The 12,241-nt window shown below is 34.3% G+C and overlaps 1 pseudogene; it reads right to left on the reverse strand.

Moving 5' to 3' along the window:
- Positions 1 to 940: 940 nt before the first annotated feature.
- LOC127692677 (vomeronasal type-2 receptor 116-like) lies at positions 941 to 11,278 on the reverse strand (annotated as a pseudogene).
- Positions 11,279 to 12,241: the final 963 nt, after the last annotated feature.

Below are 12,241 nucleotides of genomic sequence, written 5' to 3' on the forward strand. Positions count from 1 at the left end.
ATGCCAGAGCCAACCTTAATGTAGTAAAGGTCTTGTGGGGAACATTTCTATTAGTGATGTTACTCATTTAATGAGACTTTCATTTATTAATTAAATTGTGTTTCTTTTAAAAAAAATTTACAGAGCACAATCTGAAGCCCATTGAACTTTTCTTAAAATATTTCTTTCCTTTTAGGTTAATTGATATTTTTAAGAAATGTCTAGTACATTTTAATGCTACTCCAAAGTCCAGTGCTTCTATGCTGTCATATGCAACACTGTCCATGTGCTTTACACTCTGCTAAATTGCCCTCTTGTTTCTCTTTTGAAATAAGTGATTTTTATTGCATCAGAAATCTATGCTAACCCAAATCCCAAAAGTGGCATTTTAACATTTAGGTGATATCTTTAATTCTGTTGTTCTAAAAGAAACAAAAAACATAAAATGATCAAGAGAAACATTTGAAAAAACTGTTTATATTTTATGTACTTTGGTCACAGAATACTGAATGTAGCCAAGGTATGACATTGGATGCAAGCACCCCACGAAATCACGTGGAATAATGTTGTTTACTGGCTACAGGTCCATGTTGTCTGCAGTCCTCTTTCTTATAATTCCAAGAAAAACTTACCTAGAGTGGGTATCATCCACCGTCACTATCATCACCTTATATTAATCATTTATCAAGTACATGGCTTACACACCAAACCACAGGCCAACATGATGGTAGCCATTCTTCAACTGAGATGCCTTATTCTCAATTTCTTCAGTATTGTGTACTTATTTATAAACCCATTTTTAACCAAACTTTGTTCATTTGTATCACAATGAATAGTACTGTTCTGTATGTAAGTTCTAATTTGTTTATCCCTTAAAAATTTTCTATGATTAAGTACTACATTTCTTAAGACAAATAAAATTATGTTGAGTATCATCTAACATTTTCCTACTATGAAAGTTTCAATGAAGCAATTTATCTTTGTACTTCTGTACAAAATCTGAATCTGGTCTAACTAAAATAACATAACACTTTGGGACAAAGATACACCCTAGCAACCCTGCACTAGAAGCCAAGATGGAGAAGACCTCCACAATCACCATGCTCTTCCCCCTGGTGCTGTGGTAGACAGGGAGCAAGGTGATCCAGACACTGCAGAACACCAGCATGCTGAAAGTTAGGAACTTGGCTTCATTGAATCTGTCAGGAAGGTTCCTAGCCAGGAAAGCCACAGTGAAGCTCCCCAGAGCCAAGGAACCCAAGTATCACAGGACAACATGGAAGGCAATGACTGAGCCTTTGTTGCAAATAATGACAGTCTTCCCATGTTCAGATTGTATATCTCTGTCAATAAAGGGAGGAGATGTTACCAACCAGATGCCACAGAGAATAAGTTGGATCAGGGTACAAATGGCAATGACCAAGTTAGGTGCCCCTGATGTCAGCATCCCTCTCATTCTGCCCCCTGGAGTAGTGAGCTTGAAAGCCATGACCACAGTTATTGTTTTGGCCAATACTGTGCAAACAGCCACTGTGAAAAATCCTCCAAATGTGGTCTGCTGCAAGATGCAGGTGGCTTGGTTGGGATGTCCAATGAAGAGCAATGAACAAAGAAAACAGAACACTAGTGAGATGAGCAGGATGTAGCTGAGAATGTGGTTATTGGCCTTAACAACAGGATTATCCTTGTACTTCACAAAAGTGATGAATACTAGAATTGTGATGACTGAGAAGGACAAAGACATGAAGCCTAGAGCTATCCCCAGTGGTTCTTCATAACCTAGAAATGACAAAGCTCTTTGGAGGCAGTGGGTTTGCTCGAAGTTGGCATACTTATCATCTGGACATCTCACACACTGTTCCATATCTGCTGGCAAAAACAATAAAACAATATAAGATATTATAATTATGTAGTTAATAATTATGTATTTGTATTATTCAGAGAATATATCACTAAATATTTTGGTATTAAGCATCTAATCCATTCCTTGTTGTTGTAGGGACAACTGACTTAAGATTGCTCTCTATTTACCTATGTTTTGTAGTGAAACAAAGCACCGTGATCAGAAATGGAATGGAAAAAATTTATGTATTAAACAAAAAAGAAAGAATATATGATAAATTATAATATGCATGATCTCAGATTTTTTTTTAAATTCTTCAAACCATAAAATCACTATTCATAGAAAAGGGTAGTGTGCATGGGTAGTTACTGATGTCTGTTGATGAAATGCATTATGTACTTTGTTTGCTTTTTGGGTGGTGGCAATTGACAGTATCGCCTATAGAAACCAGAACATACAATTCCTCATGCAAATACTGTTTGCCTAAAGGAATATTTTCATTCCTGACACTCTCTGTCTCATAAACATTTGCATGTTCCTCTCATTTTGGTACAATTTCTTTATTTCCCACTATTCATTCCAAGGTGGCGTGAAGGTAATTGCTATTCATAATCATCTCTCTTGACTTAGGTAGGTGGTGACTGATGATAAGTAATATGCCATCTCTTCTTTCTTGAAATCTTCACTCTTGAAATCTTCACTCTTGTTCTTACTGTTTGACAGGAAATGCTCAATCCCTTAAGCCATCTACCTTTTATTGTTTTGAATTGTTTTGCTTTTTTGAGACAGGGTTTCTCTGTACTGTCCTGGCTTTCCTGGAACTCAACCTGTAGACCAGGCTGGCCTTGTAATCCAGAAAATCCAGCTGTCTCTGCATTCAATGTCTTGGGATTAAAGGCATGTGCCACCACTGCCTGGCATTCATCTCACATCTTAAAATATATTTCCTAAAACAACAACTCTTACCCTGAGCATCTAGTCTTTGTCAGGAACTAAGATGGATGATTGAGGGAAAGATTATGGACTGATCAACTAATCAAGTTTCTTTGTACAAAAAAATCAAAGAAAAATAAATATGTTCCTAGATTATGCTGAAAAATTCATCCTTAACAATTGGTACACATGTTTGTCCTCCTAAAGGTTTTCTGCATAATATAAAACCAGAAACCAGCATACTGTGAGAGAAATGTCTTGTTTGTACAAGAGTCTGCAGGTTATTTGCTGGGTTCAAAAGAAGCTGATATTATTGAATGGAGTAAGTTCTGAAATGGGAAGATTTTAGGATTTCAGTTTCCATTTAGGCCATATAACTTTTCTAGTTTGGAAGGAGAAGGTATTCAAATTTAGCAATTCTTTTCTCCATGCATGCATGTACCTGTTTCATTGGAAACCTCATTTTCTGGACACTGAACACAATCAAAGCAGCAGTCTGCTGTTTCTTTCTGATGAGTTTTCCTAAATCCAGGAGTACATGGCACACTACACAAGAAGGATGGAACCTGAGACAATATATAAATATTATATAATATGTGTAAAAGAGTGAATGTGTGTATGTGTATGTGTGTATGTGTGTGTGTGTGTGTGTGTAGTTCATGTATACATCATATATATAAAGAACCATATATATATATGGGACAATAACAGATATGGCTGTAAATATTCCTCTGTGAACCAGTATTTCTTAACAATTTCAGACACATTATTATTTTGTATTTCCCTACAGTACACCAAATGCTGTACAATATTTTCTACAGCATACAATATTATATATGTAACTTTCAGGTTGTGGCAATTTCAAACTTTACTTCCTAAACTGATATATCCAAAAAGAATGCTTACGTTGCATCAGGTTTTTTTCTCATGATTTATAAATAAAAGAATCAGAATACTGAGGTTTGTGGAAAGAGAATGTAGGGTAAATCAAAAAAAAGTTATTTGATTGATATGAACAAAATATGTTTTATAAGACTGCCCTAAAATTAATGAAGTTTAAAACAATAACTTGAATCTCTTTCCCCTCTGCCCTTCCCCTGCTTTTATGAGACTCCTGTCTCATCATTCTAGCCTACCCCTATCCTGGGGCATTGAGCCTGCACAGGAGCAAGGAGCTCACTTCCCACTGATGCCAGATAAGGCAATCCCCTACAGAAGAGGGGAGACCGGGAAGTAGAAAAACATGTGAAATGTAAGTAAATACAATTACCAATAACATATACATAAATAAAAAATCTGGAAAAAGGTTTCTGTTAAAGAATACATTCTATATTTAATTAGGCTATATAGATGTTGTTATAGAATTAAAAAATTCCATGGTATACATATAGTTTCAAATTTTTCATTACATATATTAATTTAATAAATATATTCCTGTAGTGTGTAGAGAATAGGCATTTGGAATACAGAGGCTTTTTATCTCTATGACAAGATTTACATAGAGTTGAGAGGTAACAGATATTGGTGTTTGTAACTGAGCATGGTCTTTTGCAAAAGTAGCAATTGGAATTAACCACAGAGATATTATTTCAGTGCCTCATGTTTTAAAATGTAGATATCTTGAAAACAACTAAAATCTGTGGTATACATACTGAAGTTCCTCCTGTGGCCCAGTCCACGTCTTCAATTATGTGAAGTTGTTACATCTGTGGAAAGCAAGGAAAATAGCTTCCTATTTTCACTTTTATTCCAAATCCTTTTGGAAAATTCCAAATGATGAAAATGTCATAATCTATACACTGGTTTTCCCTATGTCTCATGTTCACCAGTTCTCCAACAGGGTTCATAAATATCCTGGTCTTCAGCAAGGAAGACACCTAAATGAGATCCATCATTAGATGCTTACATGTGCATATCAATAAAGGGAAAGCAAAATTGAGAATTTCCCCTAATTTCCTTATGTTTTTCACAAAAGAGCAGCATTGAAATAGTCCCATGTAATAAAAAATATATATACCTCATTGATAACTGAAAATTTATATACATTATATTAATGTTCGACGGTAAATTGTGCAAAAACTGATTAGCATGTAACAAGTAGCATTTTCTATGTGAATGTGTATGAGTGTATGTGCGCTTATGTTTTCCAAAATACATTTTTAAAAATGTAGCCATGTATGCACAAATGAAGGGGAATTCTGAATGTGTGTGAAAATAAAGAATGGCTGCTGGTCTCTCATGTAAAGACAGTGAACATATATGAGGTAAACAGAAACTTAATAAAATGTACAGCGTTAATCATTTGTGGTTTTGTAAATCATTGTTAATTTAAATGAGTAAGTATTAGTTACAGCATAAGTACTGATTCTTGAAAAATCACTCTTTAGAAAAATATTCTAATTTAGTCATCACTTAGGGCTTTTATTATAAAACCCTCGGCTTCTATTTTAATTTTTGAACTCATTTGATGAAATGTTGAGACATGTTTTCACAAAACTCACTGATATCATAAAAAATTATTGTTTCCTATGAAATGTTTTCCTTGTGCATGATATTCATCCAAGTGAAAAATAAATTAGTGAATTTTGCAGTGCAGAAATCTTTCAACTGAGAGAATAATCTCTAACAAATATGCATGTTTTTCTCTGGGTCCATATAAAAGATCACATTGATTAACCTGCTGACAGTCAGTAAATATTCCTTTGTAGTCTGCTGGTATCTGAGACTCTAGTTGTTGAAGAATGAGCTCATGGTAGGTGTGGGCCACCGCATACACAGCATTATACAAATTGTAACCTTCACTCAGGGCCATGTCATATTTTTGCAGTGCTATCCATTCCAATGTGTTGTTAAATTTAAAATGTTCCATTTTATTTCTGTTCTTTGAGATTGAACAATTAAAATAATTCCACCCCAGGATAGACTCAGAAATGTTTACTGGGTATTTGTCAGTGTCTATAGTTTGCATAAAATTCCTAAATTTAGGCATCTCACCGCTGTGGTGTGCAAAAGTGACCGTCCCATGGAAGAAATTAAGGCTGAATTCCTTTTTATTTGTGATAACATCCCATTGCGAAGTTGTAATCCAGATTCTCTGAGCACCTAAATATTTCCATCTTCTAAAGCTGACTTCTAAAGTGGAGTTCATTTCACCATAAATGATAACAACCTTTGCTGAAGATGCCATAATTTGTTTATCATATATCATAGCCTCTGTTGTGTATATCTGCATGGTTTCTGGTATTACATTCACAAAAGCTAAACAGATCCCATGCATTTGCATTTCTTCTCTTAAATCTGAGAGAAACTGAAGGCCCTGGTCATCATCTGAGATGACCAGTCCTATCCAAGTCCATCTAAAATGAAGCATCAAGGAGACCATGCCATTGGACAAATGTGTGTCCTCGGTGGCTATCTGATGGACATAGTGAAACTGGTCATGGTCACTTAGGTTAGGATTAAATGACCTAAAGAATGTAGAAGAGAGGATGAAACATCCACATGAGGAATATGATTATTAGAATGTTTGGAATTATATTCAAATAATATATCTCACCTTTCTGAACTCCTATCAAGGATAGTACGAATATATTCTAAATATCATGTATTATTCCTTTTAGATTCTAGACTATTTCTGACAAGTCGGAACTTTCTAGAACACAGTGTGCCTGTTTTTCCAGTACATTTGTGATCTGATTATTTAATTCCTTAATTTATATATTTATCTCTCTCACACTTTCTCTATCTCTGTCTCTCTGTCTGTATGTCTGTCTTTCTCTTTCTCTTTCTCTCTCTATATATGTACATTTATATTTTGATATGTATATACAGTGATATATATAGATAGATAGATTTGTATATATATGTATGTGTGTGTGTGTATAGATATACATAGATTTACATACACACATACACACACACATACACACACACACACACACACACACAGCCTATGTGTGTCTGTGTCTGTCTGAATGTGTAGCAGGACACTCATAAATGCATGCTGTCAAAGTTTTCTTGTTGGCACATTTAAATGGAATTTAATGTTGTTGACTCATCCAATGTCATGCATTCTTACCTTTGGTGTCTGGAAATGAATTGACAGTTTTAAGGATGTTTTCCATGATGGGCCTGTAAGGTCTACATAACAAATTTCATGTTGTCAACAGATATAATTAATAAAATTCTCACTATAGTTTTGTTGTGAATGTATTATATCCAGAACTCCCAATGTATCTTGGCACAGACCAAGCATGGTGGCAATCGTCAAAGACATATTGGGTAAAAGATAAGGATTCTCATTAATCTCCTCAGTAGCAAAAAACATAACCAGAAAAAACTTGTATCTTCTTGCTGGTATTCTAAAACAAGGCATAGTGATGATTAAGGGAGATGTGTGAAACATAACATTTCAGTTGCAATAGTTTGTACTATGATACACTGTAAATTTCTAACTAAATGTCTTGAAATAAGTCTCACGAATGAGTCATCTTTAGTGTTGAATACAAAATTAAGAATTCATAGGTATAGGGCACTATGGTATGATATGATAAATTTTATATTTGTGTAATTTGTTCTATGTCTCAATGCCATCCTTGAAGTAGAATACAGTCCTATTGAATAAGACAGTATAAAATAATCTTAGAGATGTAATTCAACAGATATATTTTTTAAAAGATACTCATACAAAACACACAACATAGTCTCCTTCCTTTTTAATTATTTAAAACGATTTTATACATCAAACATCTTAATAATATTGTGTCTTTTGAGAAGCAAATAATACATCAAAAATTTTGTTCAACTTTTATATTTGTATATTTTCATAGCCTGAAATTATTATTAATGCATACTTAACCATATATGCAGCTGAGGATCTTTTATCTAACTTTGAGAATTAATTTTTTTCAAAACTTACATGATTTTATTTGGGGATTAGGCATAATTAAAGAGCATAAAATGTTATAACTGAACCATTAAGACATATATTGCTACCTTCTCAAAAATTGACCATATGGTTTGACAAACTTCAGTAGAGACAAGGATATTGAATTAATCCATAGTATTCTATGGGACTACCACAGACTAAGACTGATATCAAATAACAATAAAAACAGAAATCCCACATACACGTGGAATCTGAACAACTACTCAATATATAACTACTACTCAATATATAATTTACTCAATAATACATTGGTCAGAGAAAGAATAATGAAAGGAATTAAAGATTTTTTTTTTAGAATTTAATGAAAATAAAGTCGGGCCTATCCAAATTATGGAACACAATGAAAGCAGTCCTAAAATAAAATCTCACAGCTATGAGTGCCTCCATAAAGAAAGTAGAGAGATCATACGCTCTCAGCTTAGCAGCTCATCTGAATGCTCTAGATCAAAATGAAGCAAATATATCGAAAAGGAGTAGACAGCAGCAAATAATCAAGCTCAGGGATGAAATCAACCAAGTAGAAACAAAAGAACTCTATAAATAATCAACAAAACTAGGATCTGGTTATTTGAGAAAATCAACAAGATAGATACACCTTAAGCCAGACTAACCACAGGGTACAGAGACAGTATCCAAATTAACACAATCAGAAATGTAAAGGGGGACATAACAACAGAAACTGAGGAAATTAAAAAAAAATTGATCTTACTACAAATATCTATACTCAACAAAACTGGTCAGGTAAGCCAGTCACAAAAGTATCCACATGGTATGCAGTCACTGCTGAGTGGATATTAGCCTAGAAGTTTGGAACACCCAAGACACAACTCACAGACCAAATGATTCTCCAAAAGAAGACCAAATTGTGGATTCTGCAGTCGTTTCTAGAAGGGGTAACAAAATACTCCTAAGAGATAAAGTGTGGAGCACACATTGAGCCATCCAGAGACTGTCAAAAAAAACCATCGCATATACAGTCATCAAACCCAGTCGCGATTGTGGATGCCGAGAAATGCTTTTTGACAGGAGCCTGATAGAACAGCCTCCCGACAAACTCTGCCAGAGCCTGAAAAACACAGGCATGAATGCTCTAGACAACCATTGTATTGAGCATCAGTTCCCTAATGAAGGAGTTAGAGAAAGGACAGAAGGAGCTGAAGGGGTTTGCAGCCCATAGGAAGAACAACGATATCAACCAACCAGAAACCCCAGAACTCCCACGGGCTAAACAACCAAACAAAAGAGTACACATGGAGAGAACTATGGCTGTAATTGAATATGAAGCACAGGACGGCCTTGCAGGGCTTCAATGGGAGGATATGTCCTTGGTCATGTGAAGGCTTGATACCCCAGTGTAATGTCAGGGTGGTAAAGTTACTGTGGGAGGTTGTGGGCAGGAACACCCTCATAAGACAAGGGGAGGAGGGATGAGATAGGGAGTTTCTGGAGGGGAAAGAGGAAAAGGGAAAACATTTGAAATGCAAATAAAGGAAATATCCAATAAAGGAAAACAAAAAATATATATTCAAAAGCTCTATGTGATAAAACCTGGCATTGTGTGAGTGTTTTTAAAATGTGTTTTGTATGTGTGTATATTGTCTAACAATCATTATACTTGAAAATGGTTATCTGCTTTACAAAGAAAGACATTATTTTATCAGTAGGAATATGTTACAAATTTCCAAACAGAATAAACATTTTGAAGTTAAATATTATGAAAATGCTAAGTTCTTGCACAATAATATATCTATGATGTTTGTAGAACACATTTTTGTTATTTTCAAATGTTAATATTCATCAAACAGAATTATTATTTAAAAATATATTTCGTTTAAATTTTTCATCCATTTCAAATTACACACAATGATATAATATACCACATATCCAGATTTTATCATTTGAGCTGTTTTATGCACTAATTTAATATTAACTTTTATTATGTTGTTAGTATGTCAATTTATTAAAAACCTATCAGATTTCTCTTATCACTTCACTCTTCCTCAATCTTTGCGATCTTTTAAATGGTGTCTGAGCACAGAGATCTTCCCTGCCTAAGAAATTTGTTGATCTGCTCCAACCCAGTTAGCAGTTCATCTGTTATTATTTCCTATTACTTCTCATCAGGAGTAAACATACCAAACACACTCTTTTCATGAAATTTGGACTTTCAATTGAATGCTTGGAGATAAGTTTTTCTTTCTAAAACCTGATAAGTGCAATGACACAGTTCATATATGTTTAGATATAAATCATTTTATGGCTTATGAAAGTGTCACCAAGGATAATTTCCACTATTTTCCAATGAAGTGTGGAAAAATACAGAAAACATCAGAAGAGAAATTCATACTAACCTAACAGTGAAAAATAATCATATGAAGCAACCATTATTTTCAAAGTGTACAGTGTATTGTGGCTACAAATGGAAAAAAATGTTATTTAAATCCCAAAGACATGAAAATTGAATAAGAGTTGTGATGAGCATCAGAGACAGAAAAGCACAGGAAACCTTGCTTCATGAAAGTAAGAAATCCAAAGCGCATTGATTAGCTAAAAGGTGAGTTATTTCAACACACCTTACCCCATTATCTCCAGGCACATATGGCAACATCTCATGCTTAGGATCTTAGATATTGAGGACATCTTCTTCTCAAAAAGAAGTATATTTATTCTCCTAGATTTATTCAATAGTTAGCAGAAATATTGACCATTATTCTGATCCTGACAATAAGTATATTCTGTGTCTGGGTATTTGTGGAATTGAACCAAAAGTTAATTCTCATTACAGAATATGAAGCCTGGCAGCCTTTTCCCACATTCAGAGTTAAATCTAGAATTTCAAGAGGTTCTCATTTAAGGACTATTTTATAAAGCAAAGTATATGTATATTCACAAGTATATATGTAATGTTATACTTGTAATCAGGTACAGTAAACCAAAACATACCGAAATCTTTCAATGAATGAATGTATGCCCAACTGTTGTAGGCCAAAATTAGATAACCATTTTATGAAGGCATTTAGATGTGTGCTCATACAGGAATCATTGGCAGGCAATTGAATATAGTCAGTGATGCTGTTTTTTCATATTGAATTGTTAATAAAGGTGGGAATTGTGAATTCAAGGCAGATGAAGAGACATCTTTCAATAATACATAATATCAACAAATACTCAAGAGGGAGAATCAAGAGTCATTTTCCATCATTGTGAGATGGAGCCCAATGTATTAAAGCCATACTAAACTGTGATACATTTGAAGCTATTAAAATAGTGATTGGTGTAATAGTTAATTTGCAGTCGTTTCTAAAGTTACAGGGGGTAACATATTTCTAATTCATGACACTGATGCAGAAAATAAAGTTAATGACTTACCTAAAATCAATCATTTTATTATATAAATTGTCTTCAATAGGTCCCTCCTCTGACCAAAGTAAAAAACCACAGTCACTTCTCAAATCTCCATCATTATCTTCACTATTTTTCATCCTCCAAAAGCAAATGGGTTCTGTCAAACAGCACAAGAAGGGAAAAAACTTCAGGAGCAAAAATGAAATAGAGAAAGCATACAGCTTCTTCATGTCTGCTAGGTCCTCCAATGTAGCAGTTGTGAAATCCGTTTCTTATGCAGACAAACATAACACACACATTTACAACTAAGTATCTGTTTTAAGACTATTGCTGTCTGGAGATTCACATAATTATATTTGCAATTCCTTTCCATTCAAACTATGTCATGCTCCCTGGATACTTTGAGAAAAATCTGGCCTCAAGCTTTACATCTGAGGTCTGAAAACTTTTGATCAAAACATTTCTGAAAACATGGTTTGGAGATCACGTTCTCCATCCTCAGGTACCATGATGTCATTCATATTTCTGAAAACATGTTTTGGAGGTCATGTTCTCCATCCTCAGGTGCCATGATTTCATTTGTATGCATGGAATAATTCCCAAGAACAATCTTCTCCTGGGCAGGTTGAGCCAGAATATGTGTCAACAGCCATATGTACGAACACAATGGATTTCAACAGAAATTCCATAAACAAGAGTTTAGAAGGTCATAAAAGTTCGATATTTTTCACACTCTGATAAGAATCATGGGACATTATGTCTTCCACTGTCTAGTGTAGGGAAGCGCAGTCTCACATGAAATATTGATCCAGGAGTTGAACATTCTCTCTGTTGTTCATATGATATTGTATGCTAGTCATGTTTACAAAATATCTTCAAACTTCTTGTGATTCCTGTCATCTGGGGAACACGTCACTATGCTAAATCCAAAAAGCCTGTATTTGTAAAGATTCATCACCCATTCTGTCCAATATCACTACCTGTGGGGGCATTCACTGAGTTGATATACTGATATCTTGGCTGATAATCAGTCCCTGGCAGTCAGTGGCATTTGATGAAACATTTCTTTGTTGATGTTTGTTCACAACTCATTAAGAATTTGAAAACATTTTCATACATTTTTCTCAAAGAAATGAAAGAATTAATGTGCCATTTCTGAGAGAGAAATGTATTGCTAATCTTAGTGTATATCT

The sequence above is a fragment of the Apodemus sylvaticus genome, chromosome 9 (genome assembly GCF_947179515.1).
Source record: "Apodemus sylvaticus chromosome 9, mApoSyl1.1, whole genome shotgun sequence".
Classification (NCBI taxonomy): Eukaryota; Metazoa; Chordata; class Mammalia; order Rodentia; family Muridae; genus Apodemus; species Apodemus sylvaticus.